The sequence below is a fragment of the Dromaius novaehollandiae genome, chromosome 2, assembly GCF_036370855.1.
Source record: "Dromaius novaehollandiae isolate bDroNov1 chromosome 2, bDroNov1.hap1, whole genome shotgun sequence".
Taxonomy (NCBI): domain Eukaryota; kingdom Metazoa; phylum Chordata; class Aves; order Casuariiformes; family Dromaiidae; genus Dromaius; species Dromaius novaehollandiae.
Window position 1 is genome coordinate 153,081,243 of NC_088099.1, and position 17,233 is coordinate 153,098,475.

General features: G+C 37.2%; 1 long non-coding RNA gene across 1 annotated transcript; it reads left to right on the forward strand.

The window, feature by feature from the left end:
• The first annotated feature begins 535 nt into the window (after nucleotides 1–535).
• Nucleotides 536–14,831, forward strand: LOC112994264 (uncharacterized). Its single transcript, XR_003261909.2, has 5 exons — nucleotides 536–824; nucleotides 2,787–2,912; nucleotides 3,590–3,733; nucleotides 7,863–7,944; nucleotides 13,298–14,831. It is a non-coding gene; the product is annotated as an uncharacterized LOC112994264 (long non-coding RNA).
• The last annotated feature ends 2,402 nt before the right edge of the window (nucleotides 14,832–17,233 follow it).

Here is a 17,233-nt window from a genome sequence, read left to right on the forward strand (position 1 = left end):
GGAAAAAATGATGCAAAGCTGTTGAGTCATGTGCGCAAACTGGATTATTTCATCAGCCCCTTAATTTCACTGCAGTATATTCAAACAGAGAATACTTTAAAGATCAGAGGGGCAATCTGGCTCACCACATTTGCCTTTTTCAGTTAAAAGGTAATGATATTTTCCAGCTTTATCACTGGCTTCCAATAAACAACCTAAAATATCTCCTGAAGTCACTCAGACTCTATTTTAATCCCTTCCCAAGGAAATTTATTTATGTTTGTTAGAAACATATTGTTTCCTTGTATTGATTTCCCTGGTGATCTCTGATAACAACTTCTTTAATTTCAGGTATCAAGCTTTGCTTATGGTACTTTAGAGATAGAAAGGCCTCCCGTATTGATTTTTAATATTTTTGAATTCGCAGCCCTTTTCAGTTCAGCCAAGGATTAATTTTTAAGGAGTTAAAAATGGGCCAAATCCTAACTTTCTTTTCAAGCACAATGAGTTTTACTCTGACACATCTCTCACTGTTTCTGCTAGTGTTCACCTGGAATAAGACTGAGACCTGGGGACATCTGGGACCTCCACTGGATTTGGAGTAATTGGTCTCCTCAGCACTGCGGCAGGCTCCCTGAGGAACGGGGAAACTGCAGGGGAGAAAAGGGAAACGGGTGAATTATAGATCACTATCCTTCTTTGCATCCTGTGATCAGGAACTGGCAGAGACCCCGTGTTGGCGGAGAATTAAGGAGGAGCACCACGGAAAAGCCTTCCTGAGGCATTGCCGGCAATGTGGTGCACGCCAGAGGACTCACGAGCAGCTGGCCACACCGATGCAGAGGGTCAGTGAAATCTTAGCGCTTGCTTAATTAACTAGAGCTGCTGTGATCTATCCTCGCTCTGTTTTTCTGCCTCCCTCGTACCTGTTTCTTGTCTCTGCGGCTTAGCTTATTTCCCGCTGTATGCTGTAACATGCAGCATGTCCCTTGTCTGCAGCAGGGGCTGGAGCTGGCTCGAGTTAGCAAACCAGCCTGCTCGTTACACCTCGGGGCAAATGGAAACAGTAAGCATCCTCTGAAGAAACTCAACCTTTCCTGGCACCTGGTGCTCAGGCAAAGAAAGCAAAAGCGATCCCATTAGTTTCCTAATGGACTGAATGCAGCAACTGAATCCGTGCAGTTGATAGTTTTATAAGACACATGCAACTTATGTGTATATGAGAATGAGTTAAAGACTTTTTTCACCAAAAAAAAAAAAAAAAAAAATTGGAGGGAAAAATTAAAACTAAGGACGTTCTACTTAAAATAATAACAATAAAAACTATTCATCAAGCACTTCCAGAGCCCGCTGTGGAAAACTCATGTCAGTGGAAGGCTATGGCTCTAATACCTAATGGAAAATTTAGTCCAAGTATGGCACACAGCCCAGAGAGGAAATCAGGCATTTGGGACACAACATCTACCCCGCTGATGGTGCAATTTAGAAACATTCCATAATTAAGACTTCAGGTTGTCATTCTTTTTAATTGCATTTGTTTGTCTTTCAAAGCTCTACAAAATATTTCCTTTGGACAAAAAGAGGATACAACATTCTGTGTTTTAGACTTAATAAACAAATAATTCATTTTGTATTTATTATGCTGATTAATCTAAAGTTTAAACTGCTTTAGTTTGAAACTGAATCAAAGTTTCCATTTAATTCCCAGTGCAAACTTGTTCTAATTTGAAATGGAAGTAAAGGGATTTATGGAAATGTGCCATAGGGCTCGATAGGGCTCGCTGACAAATATCTACAGCAGTTATATCTTTGTCACAAAACTCATGAACTCAGGCTTTAACTGGCAAGTGCATTTAAACTCTTAAATATATGGGCATTGAAAGTGGTCTAAAAATCCACACTGTGTAAAGGCATTACAGGAATATTGTGCATCCTGTGATGGTAAAAAAAATAAAATGATAAAAGCTTATTCCAAATGTGTCAAAAATGAAGACCTAACATTTTTCCAAGTCTCATAAAAAAGCTTATAAAAGCCAGTACTAATTTTCCTCCCATTCTTTTTGAAATATGTTGTGATTTCCATAATTATTTACAACATATTCAAAGGTATATATTCTCCTCAAATGCTGATTGAACTGTAATTTAGTTATTTTATCATTTAAGTTGCACTAAAGTAAGAAAGGAAGTGACAATGTTCTCTTTCATCTAATCCGTTCAATAACATTTTCATGTTTGTATGGTAATAGAAAATCTGGTGCAATGAGGTTGCTTGCAGAATGAAACACCAAAAAAATGTTTTAAAACTGGTCATAGGACCTTCACTTTTTTGTATGGAATTTATTTGTGTTCCCTTTCTTCTGTGCTGATTACATTAGAACATTTAATTTGCAAAGACCTCTTGCTCTTTCAGTCATCTGCTGTGATAGATAACCCATTTATACAAGTCATTTCACAAACAAATTGAAGTTTATCATTAAAGTAATTTTTGCATCCCCCTCCTCCTTCCCTTCTTCCTGCATTCTCACTGAAAGATTGTTCATATATTTTCACTACTCTAGTAATTAGAACCCCTTTAACTTCTAGACTAATTTTTACAATAAATACATTTATTAAAAATATGAATTTATTTGATACCCAATTTCTAATATTTTTCTTCCACCAACATTGTCCTTTTATTTCTAGTATTTATCTCCCATGTGTTTACAGCCCTTAATCTTCTTTATTCTTCGTCCTTTTTGCTTGCCTAAATTTCTTTCCTGCCCCCTCCTCTCCTTGTGGCTGTGAGGCATATCACATTCGTTTTCCAGGATGACATGAATCTGACTGATGACAAATCAGTGGTTCAGGAAGCATGACTCAGATTAAACCAAGAATTGGAATATACCTCTAAGAATGTTTAATTCACCAAAAATTGTCAGCAGTGTCCAACACAGGTAAGTATAAATGGGCCAGCTCTGTGGATTTGGCCAATCTATTTTTTTTTTTTTTTTGCCTGAAAGAGAAGCAGAGACTTCTTGAAAAAAATGTTCTTCTTGTTATCCTTTATGTACTGTAACAAGATAGAATGAAAAAGTGTGTCGATGGTTTAAGGCAGAAGAGTAAGGCTAAGTTATTGGCTGTATGGAAAATGCCTAGTAACTGCAAGAAGGAGCATCTAGCACTTCTTCCAGTGTTAGCTCAATAGAAGTCAGTCCTCTGTTTAAATTCATCTATCCTCAGGTCACAGAGGCAAAGTAATCTAAAGCACTAGGAAAAATGGAAATGTTCTATAATTCTGTGATATAAACTATTGTGGCTTTGAATTCATTATGATTTGTATATCTTAAGAAGTCTCATTCTTAAAGTCTCCTTTAGAATAAACCTTAAGTAGCCTCTTTCCTTGCGTGATTCTTGAGTGGTCCTTCTTGAGGAGTCCCCTTCATCTGGAGTGGAGCACTCTAACGATAACGCACTATTAAAATAAGTAGAGAGATATGTTATAGCTCTTGATGACTACTACTGCTGTCGCCTTTTAATACTGATGCTGATCACTTCTTGTGCTGCTGACTGGGTAAGGTGAATGATTCACTGGCTTTCTTCACATTTTCTTTTAATTTTGCTTGTCTCTCAGATGTATCTACTCGAATGTGTTTAGTAAATTAAAACAAAACCAAACCCTGAGATCTGGAGGCCTCTGTGAACCAGAAATATCAGCTGATTGAGCAGCTTGTGAGCAAACCATAATCCTTAACGCGCCAGCGTGGCAACTCCTGACGTAAGTATTCCCACCGACTTCAGTGGCACTTCAGTATGAAAGCTTGAGTCAAGAACTGCCACTTAGCCTGAGTGAAGGTTGTACTATTGAGTCCTCTGTTGGAAGGCTGAAATACCAAGGGAAGTAAGCAATCAATTGGCTGCCACAAAGGGTTGAACCTTTTACAGGCAGGGTATGGTCTGACACAGATTTTTTTAACCAGTTCCAGTTCTGCCTTTACAGCTGCTATGGCACTTCCTGCCCCATTTATTTGCAGTGGTACAGATATTTGTGGGGAATTATATTAGGGAATTGATTCAATTTAAAAATACTTTTTGTTTCCATCCACTCTCCTCCCCCCACCTTAACCTGAGTTATTTTCAACCTAGACTAGTTCTTTCATCTGGCTTTTCTGGAGCCCCGAAACATTCCCACGAGCACAGCTGTTGGAAGACTGGGTGGAGGGTTTGGAGGCTGGTTACTGCTTGTACTATGGCCAAAAGAAATCCATGTCAAATCACAGCTTTAGCTATAACCAAGAGGAAGGAAATAGAAATAACATTTATCATAGAAAAAGTCATAAACTTCTCAGTTACTTAAATTAAACCGCTAGATTTGGAATGTGAAACACCTTGAACATAAGAGTCTTTTAGCTCCTGGAAGTATCGGGGGCAAAAATCAATATGTACTCTTCTCATACATACTACTTTTGCACATCTTAACCAAACTAAAAATAAATTCTTAAAATCCATAGAAAGTCATCTATATATAAAGTCATCTGTATGAAATCTATTTAGGTGATAAGAGCTCCTGAAAATAAAACACTTAGCAGCCCCTACTGATTTCATCAGGCTTAAATATAAACTTAGGAACTTGATTATTTTGAAAATCATGAATCATGTCTTCAGAATTAGGCTTATAGTTTGTTGTTTTAATCCACTTTTCCAAATTTTGCATGCTTTTGTTCCTTTACAGTGTAAACCTAAGACAGGTAAGGTCTGGTACCATATAGGGAAGTTTGGGTCTACAGCCTCTGATTGTATTAAAAGAATGAAATAAATATGATTAATAATACAATTATATTTCTGTCATTTTGGAAGATTTTAAGCCATTACATATATCAATAAAATTTTGTGCAGTTCCTCTTTGAAAAATAAAATCACGGAATTCCATATTTACTGTGCACCTTTGACAAGCCAGTTTGTTTTACAAAATAAAAGATGCTAAATTACATTTCAACCTGACAGAAAAAGTAGCCAGCTTAATGAAATAGGTGCTTTGTGAACTAGAGCAGAGCCACATCTTTATTGTAGATGACTTGATTCTGCTTTCACAATGTGCTAAAAGTTTTAAAGTTATATTGTAAATGTTAAAATACCCCAAATGTCATTGGAGAGAAATCAGACAATGTTTTATGCAATAAACAATCCATCCTTCGTCTGAGTGCTAGTCTATTAAATGTCAGGAGGTAGCTTGCTTTATAATTGTAGTCAGCTGGAAAATAAAACGCTGCCATCACCCTGTTTGCCTCTTATAATTGGATCATTCAGTATAGAGGTATTCACAAAATGCATAAGCCTAGAAGAGGCGTAGCTTAACAGTAAATCTAAAATACATGGGTTATGAAGTGCCTAATGGGAAAACAGCAAGATCTTAAAATTTTATAAGTAACCATGCACAGATGCTAGGATCAGATACTATATAAATAGGATTTTGACTCAACCTAAAGGTTGTTACTTAATCTTTTTAGCAAGCCGTCAGAATACAGTAGTAGCACCAGCATTATATGCTGAAGCCTTTTAATGTTGATATCTATTTGCCACTTGTGTTTTCAGCATCATCCAGGACCACCTGGTAACTAACCTCACCCTCAAACTGAAAATGAAATTACTGTAAGAGCCTTTTTTTCTCTCCACCTCTTTAATAATAAAAACCCCAGCAGCCATATTCCCCACCCAGCTGGCTCTTCTTATATTCATATAACTGAACTGGTACAAAATGTTCATTTGTATTAAAGACATGGAATGATTTTATAGAAAAGCTTAGTTTGACCCCTGTATTTTTCTTTTTTCTTTCTTTTCTTTTTTTTTTTTTTTTTGCTATTGTTAACTCCTTTGCTTCTACTTTCAGCCAAGTGGTAGAGAAAGTAGGAGTTCTTGTTTCCCAGAGAAATAGTAATGCAAGTCATATATAATGGAAGTACAATAAAAATTAACGGGACTGAAAAAAGCAGTTATGTTAGGGAAATATGCTTCCTGGCTGTTTTCATAGTTTTTACTTTTCTTTTCTCTGATTGACACTTAGAAGAATACATCTTTCCAAATTTAAAATAAAGTAAGTTTGGAGGAAATACTGCAAAATTAAGGCGAGAATATGAGAATGAGTTTAAATCAAATACAGAGAAATTAGATACTGTCTTCAACAATAAAAAAGGATTTTCAAAGAGTTCAGATAAAATGGAAGTTTTCAATAGAACAAAGGGCATGGTTTGAAACTACAGTAAGTCTAGTTTAAGATCTTACTAAAAATTCAGAAATGGTGTAATGAAGAACATGCATTGTACATCCATATCAAGCCCGTAATTCATCCCCAGGCTTGACTCCAGTCACTGAAATTAGGTATTCACATGTGAGATAGATGTCTGGGCTCCTTTATGTCAATGGAAATCTAATCAGTACAGTCAACAGACCTTAGAGAGCAATTTGGTTGAGCAAATATAGGTGTCTACTCTAAGGTGATCTGAATCTGTCTTTAGTCTCTGTTGATAGCTCTGTACTGAATGTCATGGGCACTTAGGCACTCAACTCGTATAGAGACATTTAGATTTAGATAGCAAAATGTAAGTGTTTTGATTTGGAACTGAATCTCTATCTTTCTTGGACTGATGATCTCATAGTAAAACGTGTATGGAGGCAATAAACAAACACACAAATGTATTACTTTAAAACATAAAGAATAATCTATTTTTTTCCTAAAAAGAAAAATCTATATTTTGAAAAAATGAAGAAGTCAGTAAACAAGAAGTAAAAGAACCTACTTCTCCATGACCACATAAACCTTCTGTCCACAGCATTGAAACCCCAAGGATAAGACTAGTCTTTTATTCCACAGAAGAGGGCTAGGTATACACTTTTCCTCTTTAATACTAGTTTGTTGTGGTCCAAGCTGCTTTAGATTTTGGCATGTTAGTTGTCATGCCCTCTCACTTTTTGTTGTCAGTTGTACTGAATGCCACAAGATATTCTTACAACTGATCCAAATTATACTAGATAATACTGAAATGGTGTTGCTTAAACAAAATAGAGGGCAGTTAAGGCCTGTCCTTCTGAAACTCTTTTGGCTCCTACCTCTTCAATCTTTTCACAGCTGATAACTCCAAAACTCATTTAGTCCTAGCCCACTGTTAGCTGTGTTTAACTTCACAGATCTGCATTCATCCAGTATTTTAGTGGCAAATGTTAAAGAGAAAGAAATGTGAGAGTGGGATGTTGTCATAGCTAATTGTTTTATATAACTTTTGAGTTCCCCGTGACCTGGTGACATGCAAAGCCCTGAAATGTGTTCTCAAGAGTCCTCAGTCACAGAACCCACATAAGAAAGAAAGAATGTGGGATCTTCGCTAACTTAAGGGGTGTCCTGAGGTATCTCCACAGAGGGTGAGAGTCTCCTAGCTGTTTCTTCAGGGTTAATACCAAGGTCAGATAAATGTTCAAAATGAACAGTAAATGTGTAGCCACTCCTATTTGTTTACTGTTTACTGCTTACAGCACTTACCTAGCATATCCTTTGTCTGTGAGAACGCCCTAGTTACTGCCTATGGAGGTAGTTTATCTATTCCTTCTCACTAAACCGTTTTCATTGTATATGTAAATAGAAAAGTTTATGCAAAAGATTTAAAGGAAACACCACCTCAGACCACTCTGTAGCCCGGTGCTAGAACACTGCTTTGATATATGAAAGAGCATGCTTTAATAACCTACAAGAAGGCAGAATTAAACATCAGTTTCTGATAACCATGGGAAAGGTTTTAACTTCTGAGCTAGTGAGAAAAATACTAGAGACATTGCATATGCAAGTTTCTCTCCTGAAAGTCTTCTCCCATGAAGTCCAGGGCTGTGATCCTGCCTTTTGCTTTGTTGCCTCCTCTCAGGAACCTGAACCCCACTGTCTCTTGGTCACTACAGACAAGGATGTGCCTGACCATCACATCTGGTACCAGTTTGTCTTTATTTGTAAGTATGAGGTCCAGCAAAGTGTCTCCGCTTGGTGGGTCCCCAGTCATCTGTTAGGAAGTTGTCATCAATACACTCCAGAAACCTCCTGGACTGCTTGTGCCCTGTTGTGTTTTCCCTCCAGTGGATACTGTGGTAGCTAAAGTCCTCCACAAGAACCACTGCAAAAGTGAGGCTTCTTCCAGCTAGCCTTATCTACTTCCTGATCAGTCAGTCTGTAGCAGACCGCACCACAGTGCCACTCATGCTGGTCTGCCCTCTATTCCTGACCCGTGAGACGTTAGCTGGCTCAACATCCATCCCAAGGCAGCTCCATGCACTCCAGCTGCTCTCTCACAGCAAGAGCAATTCCGCCTCCTCACTCTCCTGGTCTGTCCTTCCTAAAGATCCTGTATGCATCCATCGGTATCCATCCATTTATAATCTAAGCTTCTACAGTATGCACTTCTGCAAGTACCCAGGAATAGAATTATAGGTGCCTAGAGTATTTCAATATTATTAATTTTAAGCTTTTTGGCTCCTACTAAGATTATGCAGCAGCTGGGTAGGAATTCACTGAATGCCAGTGGTCCCTATGTATAGAGGCAGAACCCTAAAGGGACTGTTTGTTCAATAAATCTCTCTTTATGGCTCTAGCCCAAGGCATTCCATTCTGCATACCTAAATAATTCAATTTTTTTCTAAAATATTTTGTAATATTTTAACCGAAAAAAAATTTTAAATCCACCAGTTTTCAAGCAGGTTTTGAATGAAATTAAAACATAGAAAAAGATGTAGTTTAAGACAAAACATACTCAATTTTTTAACAGTGTTGCACTACACTTTATGCAGTTAATATGGGCTAAGAAACACATAATATGCAAAGCTAAATTTATTGTTAGATTAATTAAGGGCTTAACAGTCTAATCAAAAAGTTATTATTAATTCCATTGCAATGATACAAACATTTATAGTCTAAATTATTACAGAAAAAGGGAAAAACTTTCAGTGATAATATGGTTAAAATATTACACACACACTTCCCAGTACCTATACCTTTTCTCTGGTTTTATGCTTACCTTTGCACTGCCCCTGACATCCAAAGGACATTGTTGCTAGTCTTCCTCAAGAAAAAGAGATGGAGGACTTCAGGTGAGTCATTGGTTAACTGAGTTTTTTGCCAAGAAGAGTATGACGCTTTTAATGGGTGTTTTTTCTTGCTCCCCCCAAGGTCTGCCTGGGATTATTTTCATACATTTTCTACCAGGCACCACAATTTGTTCTTTCTTCATTCATGCTCAGTTCCACTTTATATCCCAATTCAATATATATGATATGCTTTTCATATGTTGGATACTTATTCTTTGTTGTGGGTAAAACTAGTTTTATCCATTACCCAGGGCTGCCTTCCTTAAATGCGCAAGGATGTACCATTTTTGAGTTATTTATAGGCTGGAGTCCCTTATGCTCAGGCAGGTGACCCGGTGCTCAGCCCACAGCCCTGCTCGGTGGGCAGCAGCGTGCCCCTTGGCAGCCCCTTCTGCCGCGAATGGCTCCACAGCCTGTGGTGCTTGTGGTGCGGTCTGCGGTGTCACTTCTCCTTGGTCCACTCTGGTCGCTCACGGACTCTTTAGAGGGTGCCACTTCTCCTTGGTCTGCTCTGGTCGCTGACGGGCTCGTTAGAGGGTGCGTCCCCAGGCTGCAGCAACTCCGCGGTGCGGTGGTGCCGGCCCTGAGGCCCCCCGGGCTTGTTGACTCTTGGGGAGCGCCCCAGAGCAACCCCTCTTCTATGGGCTGCACCAGCCGCAGCCCCACGCTTGCCTGCATGGCACCTGTCAGCTGGAGTCCCTGGTTTCATCCTATGCCCACACTTTCAAGGCCTCTGCTATCATCTTACACCTGTGCTTCTGTACATTGCATTTTTATTCTAGGGTCATAAAAACCTACTTGCTATTAAGATCTGTTAGTTACAGAATTTTATCAAATTATTAAATTATTATAAAATAATTATTTTACAATTTTAAAAATTATTATAACAAGAGGTGTTATAGTTGCAGAAACCTAGACTATAGCTAGAATGAGTAGTCACCTGATTGTTAGGCAATTGCTGTTTCAGCAAAACTGGCTAAAACAAGACCCAGGCAAGCCAAGATCAGTTCATTCAGAGCAAGCCTGACAATTCCCACTCCTCAGGCCTTGCAGAGTGAAAGCAAAGCCTGGGGCCTCTTACCAGCAACCTAACAAAGCCTGAGAAGAACCAAGATTTTCTGATTATTACTCAGGATCATCCTATGTGTTTGGAACCCATCCAAATTACTTTGAATTCAATGATGGTTCTTATTGGGTGCATCAACATCACTGACCTGTGTAATGCAAAGAATAAAGGCCAAACATTTGATTTCATGTGGTCTGTTCTGGTTCCAGGACTGTATGTCCTGTCCTGTCATGTTATTACTAGCAATGAAGTTTGCACAAGATGCAGGTCCCAGCAGACACCAGGCGCACACAGAGAGGTAACTGCTGGAGAGCATTGCATCCACTTGGCAAGTGGAGTGCTTTAAATCTCCCTCACTGGAAAATTCAAGACTTGGCTTGACAGAGCCATAGCTAATCTAAGGCCTCCTTTCAACAGAAGGATGGACATATGATCTCCAGATGTCCCCTCCAAGCTGGGCTTTCCTATGATTCTGTGATTTTCCATGAAAATTTATTGCTTATGGTTTGAAAGTATACAAAGGGGATTTGAAAGATGCTCTCTGGTGGTGTTGGAAACATTGGAGTTAAAGCTGTAGGATTACAGGGTGCTTTAAAGGTTCAAAGAAAGAAGTCTGAGGGAAGTGGGGAAAAAAAATGACTCTCTGCTCCAAAGAAGCCTGATAGAATCACTGGATCCAAAGTCTACTTAGGTTAGTAAGGGTCTTTTTATAACTAAATTGGGCTTTCTACCCTTAAGTGTCCTGGCTTCTTGTTCTTTTTTTTTTTTTTTTTTTTTTTTTTTTCCCCTGCATGCTCTGCCTTGACAGTATTTTATGCCTGATTTTTTTTGGTTGTATTTGAACTGATCATTACGGCAACTAAGCATAGTGTAAGTGAGAATGCCTAATACTGTCCATATTCTGTCTGCACCCTGAACTGGGATTTTTCCATTTCATACATCATTTGAAAATTGCTGCTGTGATCCCAGAAAATACGTGTTCATCCTTATGGTTCTGAAAAAAAAAGGAAAAAAAAAGAAAAAAAAGAAGAAAATATATATATTGTTCTGAAATTGAAGTACATTAGTGATGTGCTTTAGTGAGAGAAAATATAATGATAAGAGAAAACTTTTATCTTAATGAATAAATGTAGAATTTTTAACCTTAATTTTGAAATTATATCTGAAAGAAACAGAATATGCCAAAGCTACTATTCATGATAACATAGGAGTGAGTATGATTAGTTCTAATTTAATAGGCATTAACAAAAATGCAAAAAAAACCCTAAGGGTTTGAATTTGTAAGGAGCTTTAAGTTAAAAAAGAAATGGAAAGAGGGAAGGGAAAGTCTTTTAAATCATTCTGCTTTAAAAACAGAAGACCAACAAAAGACTCTTCCTGTTCAGTGGAGCTGTCTGTGAATATAAGGATAGCTTGAGTCTCTGTCTAACATATTAATGAAAAGACCATCCTTAGAAATAATAAGGTCCTTTTTTGCACATACAGTGAATTACCCACTTCACAGAATCCTCTGGATTACTGTAGGTCTATCACCAGTGTGCACTCTACTAAGGAGATCCAAAATTTGGAGTCCATGTTTAGGAGGTGCAAATATGCAATTTCTAGATTTTTACAAAGAAGATATTAAAATGGACAGATAGAATGGGATTCACATAATCCAACTTTACCTGTTAATCTAGCAACATATACCTATCTTTCTGGGGTTCATCAGTAGTTAGGGGCGAGACACAACAGACTATTCATTCTGTGATAGATATACCAGACAGATGTCTTAATTGACTATAGAGGCACCTAAATACCTAACAGTTTAAAGGCTAATGTTAGATGAAATCAGTCATATTCTGAGGTTAAGCTGGATATATGAAATGGTAGAAAAATGGAAATAAATTGTATTGAGCCTGATCCAAAGTCAGCAATGAAAAAGAGAGTCCTTTCATTGACTTCAGATGATTTCAATATGTCTGGTAAAGATACTCACAGAAAGATGGTGGTATCGTGCTACTACAGTGTAGAGTATCTTAGTTAGAAGTGTACTTCGATAACTGAAGAGAATGGGATATTAGGTTCCTATTGCCTGCACATTTTGAAGATTCTTGTACAAAAAAACCCATGGATTTTAGAATGACTCTCATCCTTCATTCCCTCAGACTATGAAGTAAAGAAATACAATGTTGTGGACATTAGACAGTTTTCCCTAATACTGATTTCCTTAGTAAAAGCTCTGACGTTTTTATAATTAACATAGGAGCAGCTTTTACTGCAGAAGATATACTCGTATTTGAATAAAGTCTCAAAAATGCATCAGTACGTATCATATTCGTGGACAGTAAAGGAAAAAAATACGCTACTGTGGGCATTTGGTGGTTTCCTTTAAGACATCATGGAAATACTGGACTGATGAACTGTTACATTTAAAATACAGACATCTTTTTTTACATATGAATGATAGCTGTTCAGTGACCTAAAAAATCCCTATGTTCATTGCAGTATATTTCACTTTCATAAGATATAAACTTAAAAAGAGATCAGAGAAGAATTAAATTTTCTGTTTAAGAATAAAAAATGTTCATTTGTAATGAGGTAACACTGAGGAAAATCTCTCCAGTTTAGAGGACGCTACGTAGAACATAAACAAGCTCTATATACTGCTATTGTTTCCTTCTGCAATATGCAGAGAAAATGTTGAGAATGGTGCCAGTAAAATTAGAAGGCCTGGATAACAGCCTTACTGATTTCCTATTAAATATATGTCTGATGTCTAATACATGACCACTTGACTCTCATGAAATACAAAAGAAGAACAGTTATAAAATTATAACAATTTGTACAGGATACAGCAGTGTAAAAGCAAAAAAATGATATTAATATTATACTGTCAGCTGGGTCCCTCCATAGTTCACCAGTCTGGTTTGCTAAGTCCACAAGACTGCATTTCATTGATTGATTATGTTATCCATAGTGTGGAAACTCCCTGGATCAGCTCCTAGCCAACCTCAGCATGGGTTATTTCAATGAGCAACAGATTGCAATATACAAATGAGCAACCGTGCTGAATTTTAAATATTTTTCTTTAGAATGCTTGTTGTAGGTATATTCTATTGCAGCTATGTTGTGCTGGAAATAACATTTGCCATTTTTTACTGACTTCTTTGCCCACAGACTCTAACTGAAGGCAGCAAGGACTTCAGCTGGATGGAACCATTCTTCTGAACAGTTTTTGTTTGTATGCATTCATTAGCACTTTTCCAAAATGTATGTGATAGTTTTGCCAAAATTTATTTATGTTTTCTCACTGAATTTCAATGAACTTCACATCTGTATGTTAGAAACTTCCTGCTATTTTTTTTATTATCTCCAAAATTTGATTACCTTTCAGTCCTTCTTGGTGTAGTCATATCCAAACCCCATAATATGTATCTTTGTTTCTGTAAAAATAATGGTTTTCTAGCTTTTATTGTCTTTGGCACAGAAATCCTTTCTAATCCCACAAGCAGACTGATTGAATTTGCCAGCTGAACTACAGCTCAGCTGTTTGTAGCATTCTTCCTTCTCTCATTTTTCTTTGCAACAGGGGAACCTTTCTGGGGAATTATTTGACCTCTGCATTTGTCAGAATTCCAGACATTAGCTACCATTAGTGTTCAGTGGGACTGAAAACAGACGGGAAATAGAGGTAACTGTAAATGCTGTAATAAAATGTATGAGTGTAATGACAAATCTGTAAGCATCTTTATGAACCTAAGAGATGAAGCAGTTGTGCAGTCTTCTCAGGGTGGACTCATGTTGGTGCATGCTAGTCTTTGACTTTAAAAATAATAACAAATGAAAATATAAAGCTGGCAGTAATACCTCCATACTTAATACTCACTTTTAAATCTCTAGAGTTCCCAGCTGCACATGATTTCCATCTTAGATTTTCGGAATTCAGAAAAAATTTCTTTAGTCAAAGCTTAAAGAACTATATCAGTAGCCTTCGCATGGCAGACCAGATCCTAAAGGGAATATGGAAATCTTCTGGCCTGAAGAGAAAGTAATTAAATAGCAGGCAAAAGAATCCTTGTCCTTTCTTCCAGTCAGTCTTCCAGTTTTCTGTATTGAGGGGATTTTTTTTCTTCCAATCTTTCTCTTATTAATGAGCGACTCTCACAGATACTGGATTTTTGCGTTCTGTGTTCAGAGCATGATCTCTGCTGCATTTTAAACCAATGATATGTCTGAAATACAAATATTGGTCCTAAATGTAGAGTCTGTTCAGCTTTATGTTTGCAGTTCAGTTGCAGCAACTTACTCAGGATATTTCTCCAGCTTCAAGCAGAGTGAGTTAAGACCAAGTGAACAGATTTAGACCTACTGAAAATCTACACTCACAATTTAATCATAGGGTTATTCATTTGTACATACTCATACATATTCTTCATGTAAAGCACAGCATTCAAATATCCAAATGAGACACTGCCAAAAATAAATGTCTTCATTCTGGCCAGAATTCAGTAATTTATTTAATTTGTTGAGAAATTCAGCCTTTTCTCTTTTTCCTTTTTGAATACTGGTAAGTGCAGTGTGATTTTTCTCAAGTTTGTCTGAAAAACAGTTTTTTTATCTCTTTAGAATTGTTGCAAACAGGACACTATAAGTATGCAGTATTTCAGACTCAGGTTCTGTGGATTAGGTATGAGTAATTAAAAAGGTCACATGAATTTATAGCTCTTTCTTGATTTGCCTATTGCTGGTAGAGATGTTTGAGTGTACAGGTTTGTGATTCTAAAACCTAAGTTCTCAAGTTTTAAACAGTAAGAAGGACTTTATTCCCATCTGTGGCTCTCCTGGAACAGTGGCCCAGACAGTTTTATTTGCCTAATTTATTTAGCAAGAACACAGATGGATAGAGCTTCAAGGAGGAAGAACCCCCTCTCCTTGTTTATGAGAGTAAAATTAAGTGAAATCTAGTTACACCTTTTCTTTCAAGCACTATATAAAATTGAAATTAGTACAATTTCATGATGGAGAATGAGGATGGCACTAGGTAACATTTCCCAGTAGACCTGAGAGAGGTTGAATGAGCACACCTCTCTCCTGGGGACTGAACACTAACCCACGATGTGATACAAAAACAATTTTCTGGATGGGAGAGAGGTAAATGGTGTGCTGCTGGACTGTTTACCTGCGAGGTATCCGTGCCAGCTGCTGGCCGACCAGGTTAAGAGTTTCCTGCCAGAATATTGTCATTGTTTTATTTATTCTGAATCAACATGCAATAGTACTGTGTTTTATTTTCTAAAAATGAAGTGTTTCTTGTTCCCTTGTTTCATATACAAAATCAGAATTCATCTCAGCTAGCTTTAAGACAAAAGTTAAGACTCTCAGGGAATATTCCCAAGGGCTAGCTGTAGTTTAGTGATGCTAATCTCCTTCTGATCCCTGTGTAATTGATGGAGAGAATTAAGCATTTATCCCACAGGTGAGAGGTGGGGAGGATTAACGAGTAAGGGCACCAGGAGAGCATAGTTAGTGATTCCAGAAATTCTGGCTGGGGATTTGACTCAGTGATGTTAGTTTTAAGGGAAAATCTATCTATTTGAACTTAGTCCTTAATTTCACTGACCATCTGGCAAAAATGTAAACTAATATTTATAGAGAGTGAATTTAGAAGGAATAAAAATCAATTTCTAAATTAAAAATTGAGAAGTTGGCTTTGAGGTTCCTTTTCTTGTCCAGTATCCCCAGTTTAGGCTGAAATTTTTTAAAGAAATGGAATGAATTAATACTCCATCCTCACTGGAAACAGATCATCCGAAGAACAGAAAAACCTAATTCAGGGAATATTTTTGTGTTGCTTTCTCATTTTGTCATGGTTTCTGTAGTCCATTTTACATTATTTTTATTGGATTATTTTCTTCTGTTTCTTGCTCCTCCTTTGCTTCCTCTGTAATAAGTGAAACAAAGTATAGCAACATATGGCATTTGCTTTGGAGCATATCTTTTTGGGATGAGTTTAAATCATATGCAGTTAGCTTATACTCTTACTTTCATTACTTCCCACCACATTTAACTTTCCATTTTAAGGTTTTTTTCCAGAATCAGAGGACATAACCAGAGGACATTTATTTATACAAATAGAAAGATGTTGCCCAATGACTATACCTGGTGGAAACATGAAGGTGTACTTTTCTAGCAAAGGAAGGATTAAAAAATAAATACCTTTGTGGTAATATTTGTCACAGTAAGGGATATAATTGGTGAGATCTTATGAGAATATAAAAGAGAGAATATTGGACTATGTCCATTATTCTCCCTACTCTGGCATTCTGCTTCCATCAGCAGCTGCCTGTACTTGGTGCTTCAAATGAAAGCAAAACCCACCATAAAGCACCTGTACACTGTTTAATGTCATAATCAGAGGAGAAAAGCTCTTTCCTGACTCCCACAGATTATCAATTTATGCCCTGAAGCATAAGATTTTATTATAATTATCTTAGCTTGCATAGTTGTAACTGTTATTAATGATCATAAAGTTGTAGCTTTGTGATGTAAATGTATTGGAGAATGGAATAAGGTGATCTAAAAGGTAACTAACCTTGACTTCAGCAAGAGCTATGGATGCCCAACAACCAGGCCATTTACTGAAGTGTTGAAAATATGGTTTTGGTACTAAGAAGTAGGTATCTAATGGGGGGAGGAGGAGAAAGGAGTTTTCATTCTTAAGAGTCATTACAATTTTATGGATTATGAGTAGGTCATCTAAAGGTTTGCACAGAAAATGTGCAATGGCTGACATGCTTTCAAATTGTCAGCAGGTGTAGATGGCAATCTAAATAAAGAGGGAGGAACTGTGTAATATTTTAACTGAAAAAAATGCTTCTTTTTTTCTAGCATAAAGTTTACTTTATTTGACATTTTAGATCAAGAGGGAAGACTGTTTTTTTAGTGCTGATGCCTCTAAATATCACACTGGAAGAAAAATGAGTAGTGGCATGCAGAAAACAAATGTAGAAATTAAAAGCTGAAACTGATGTTGGAGCCTATGTAGAAAAGGAGCCATGGAAAAGTTGGGAGAGGGCTAAATGGAAATCTCTGCCCAAAAATGTCAACATAATC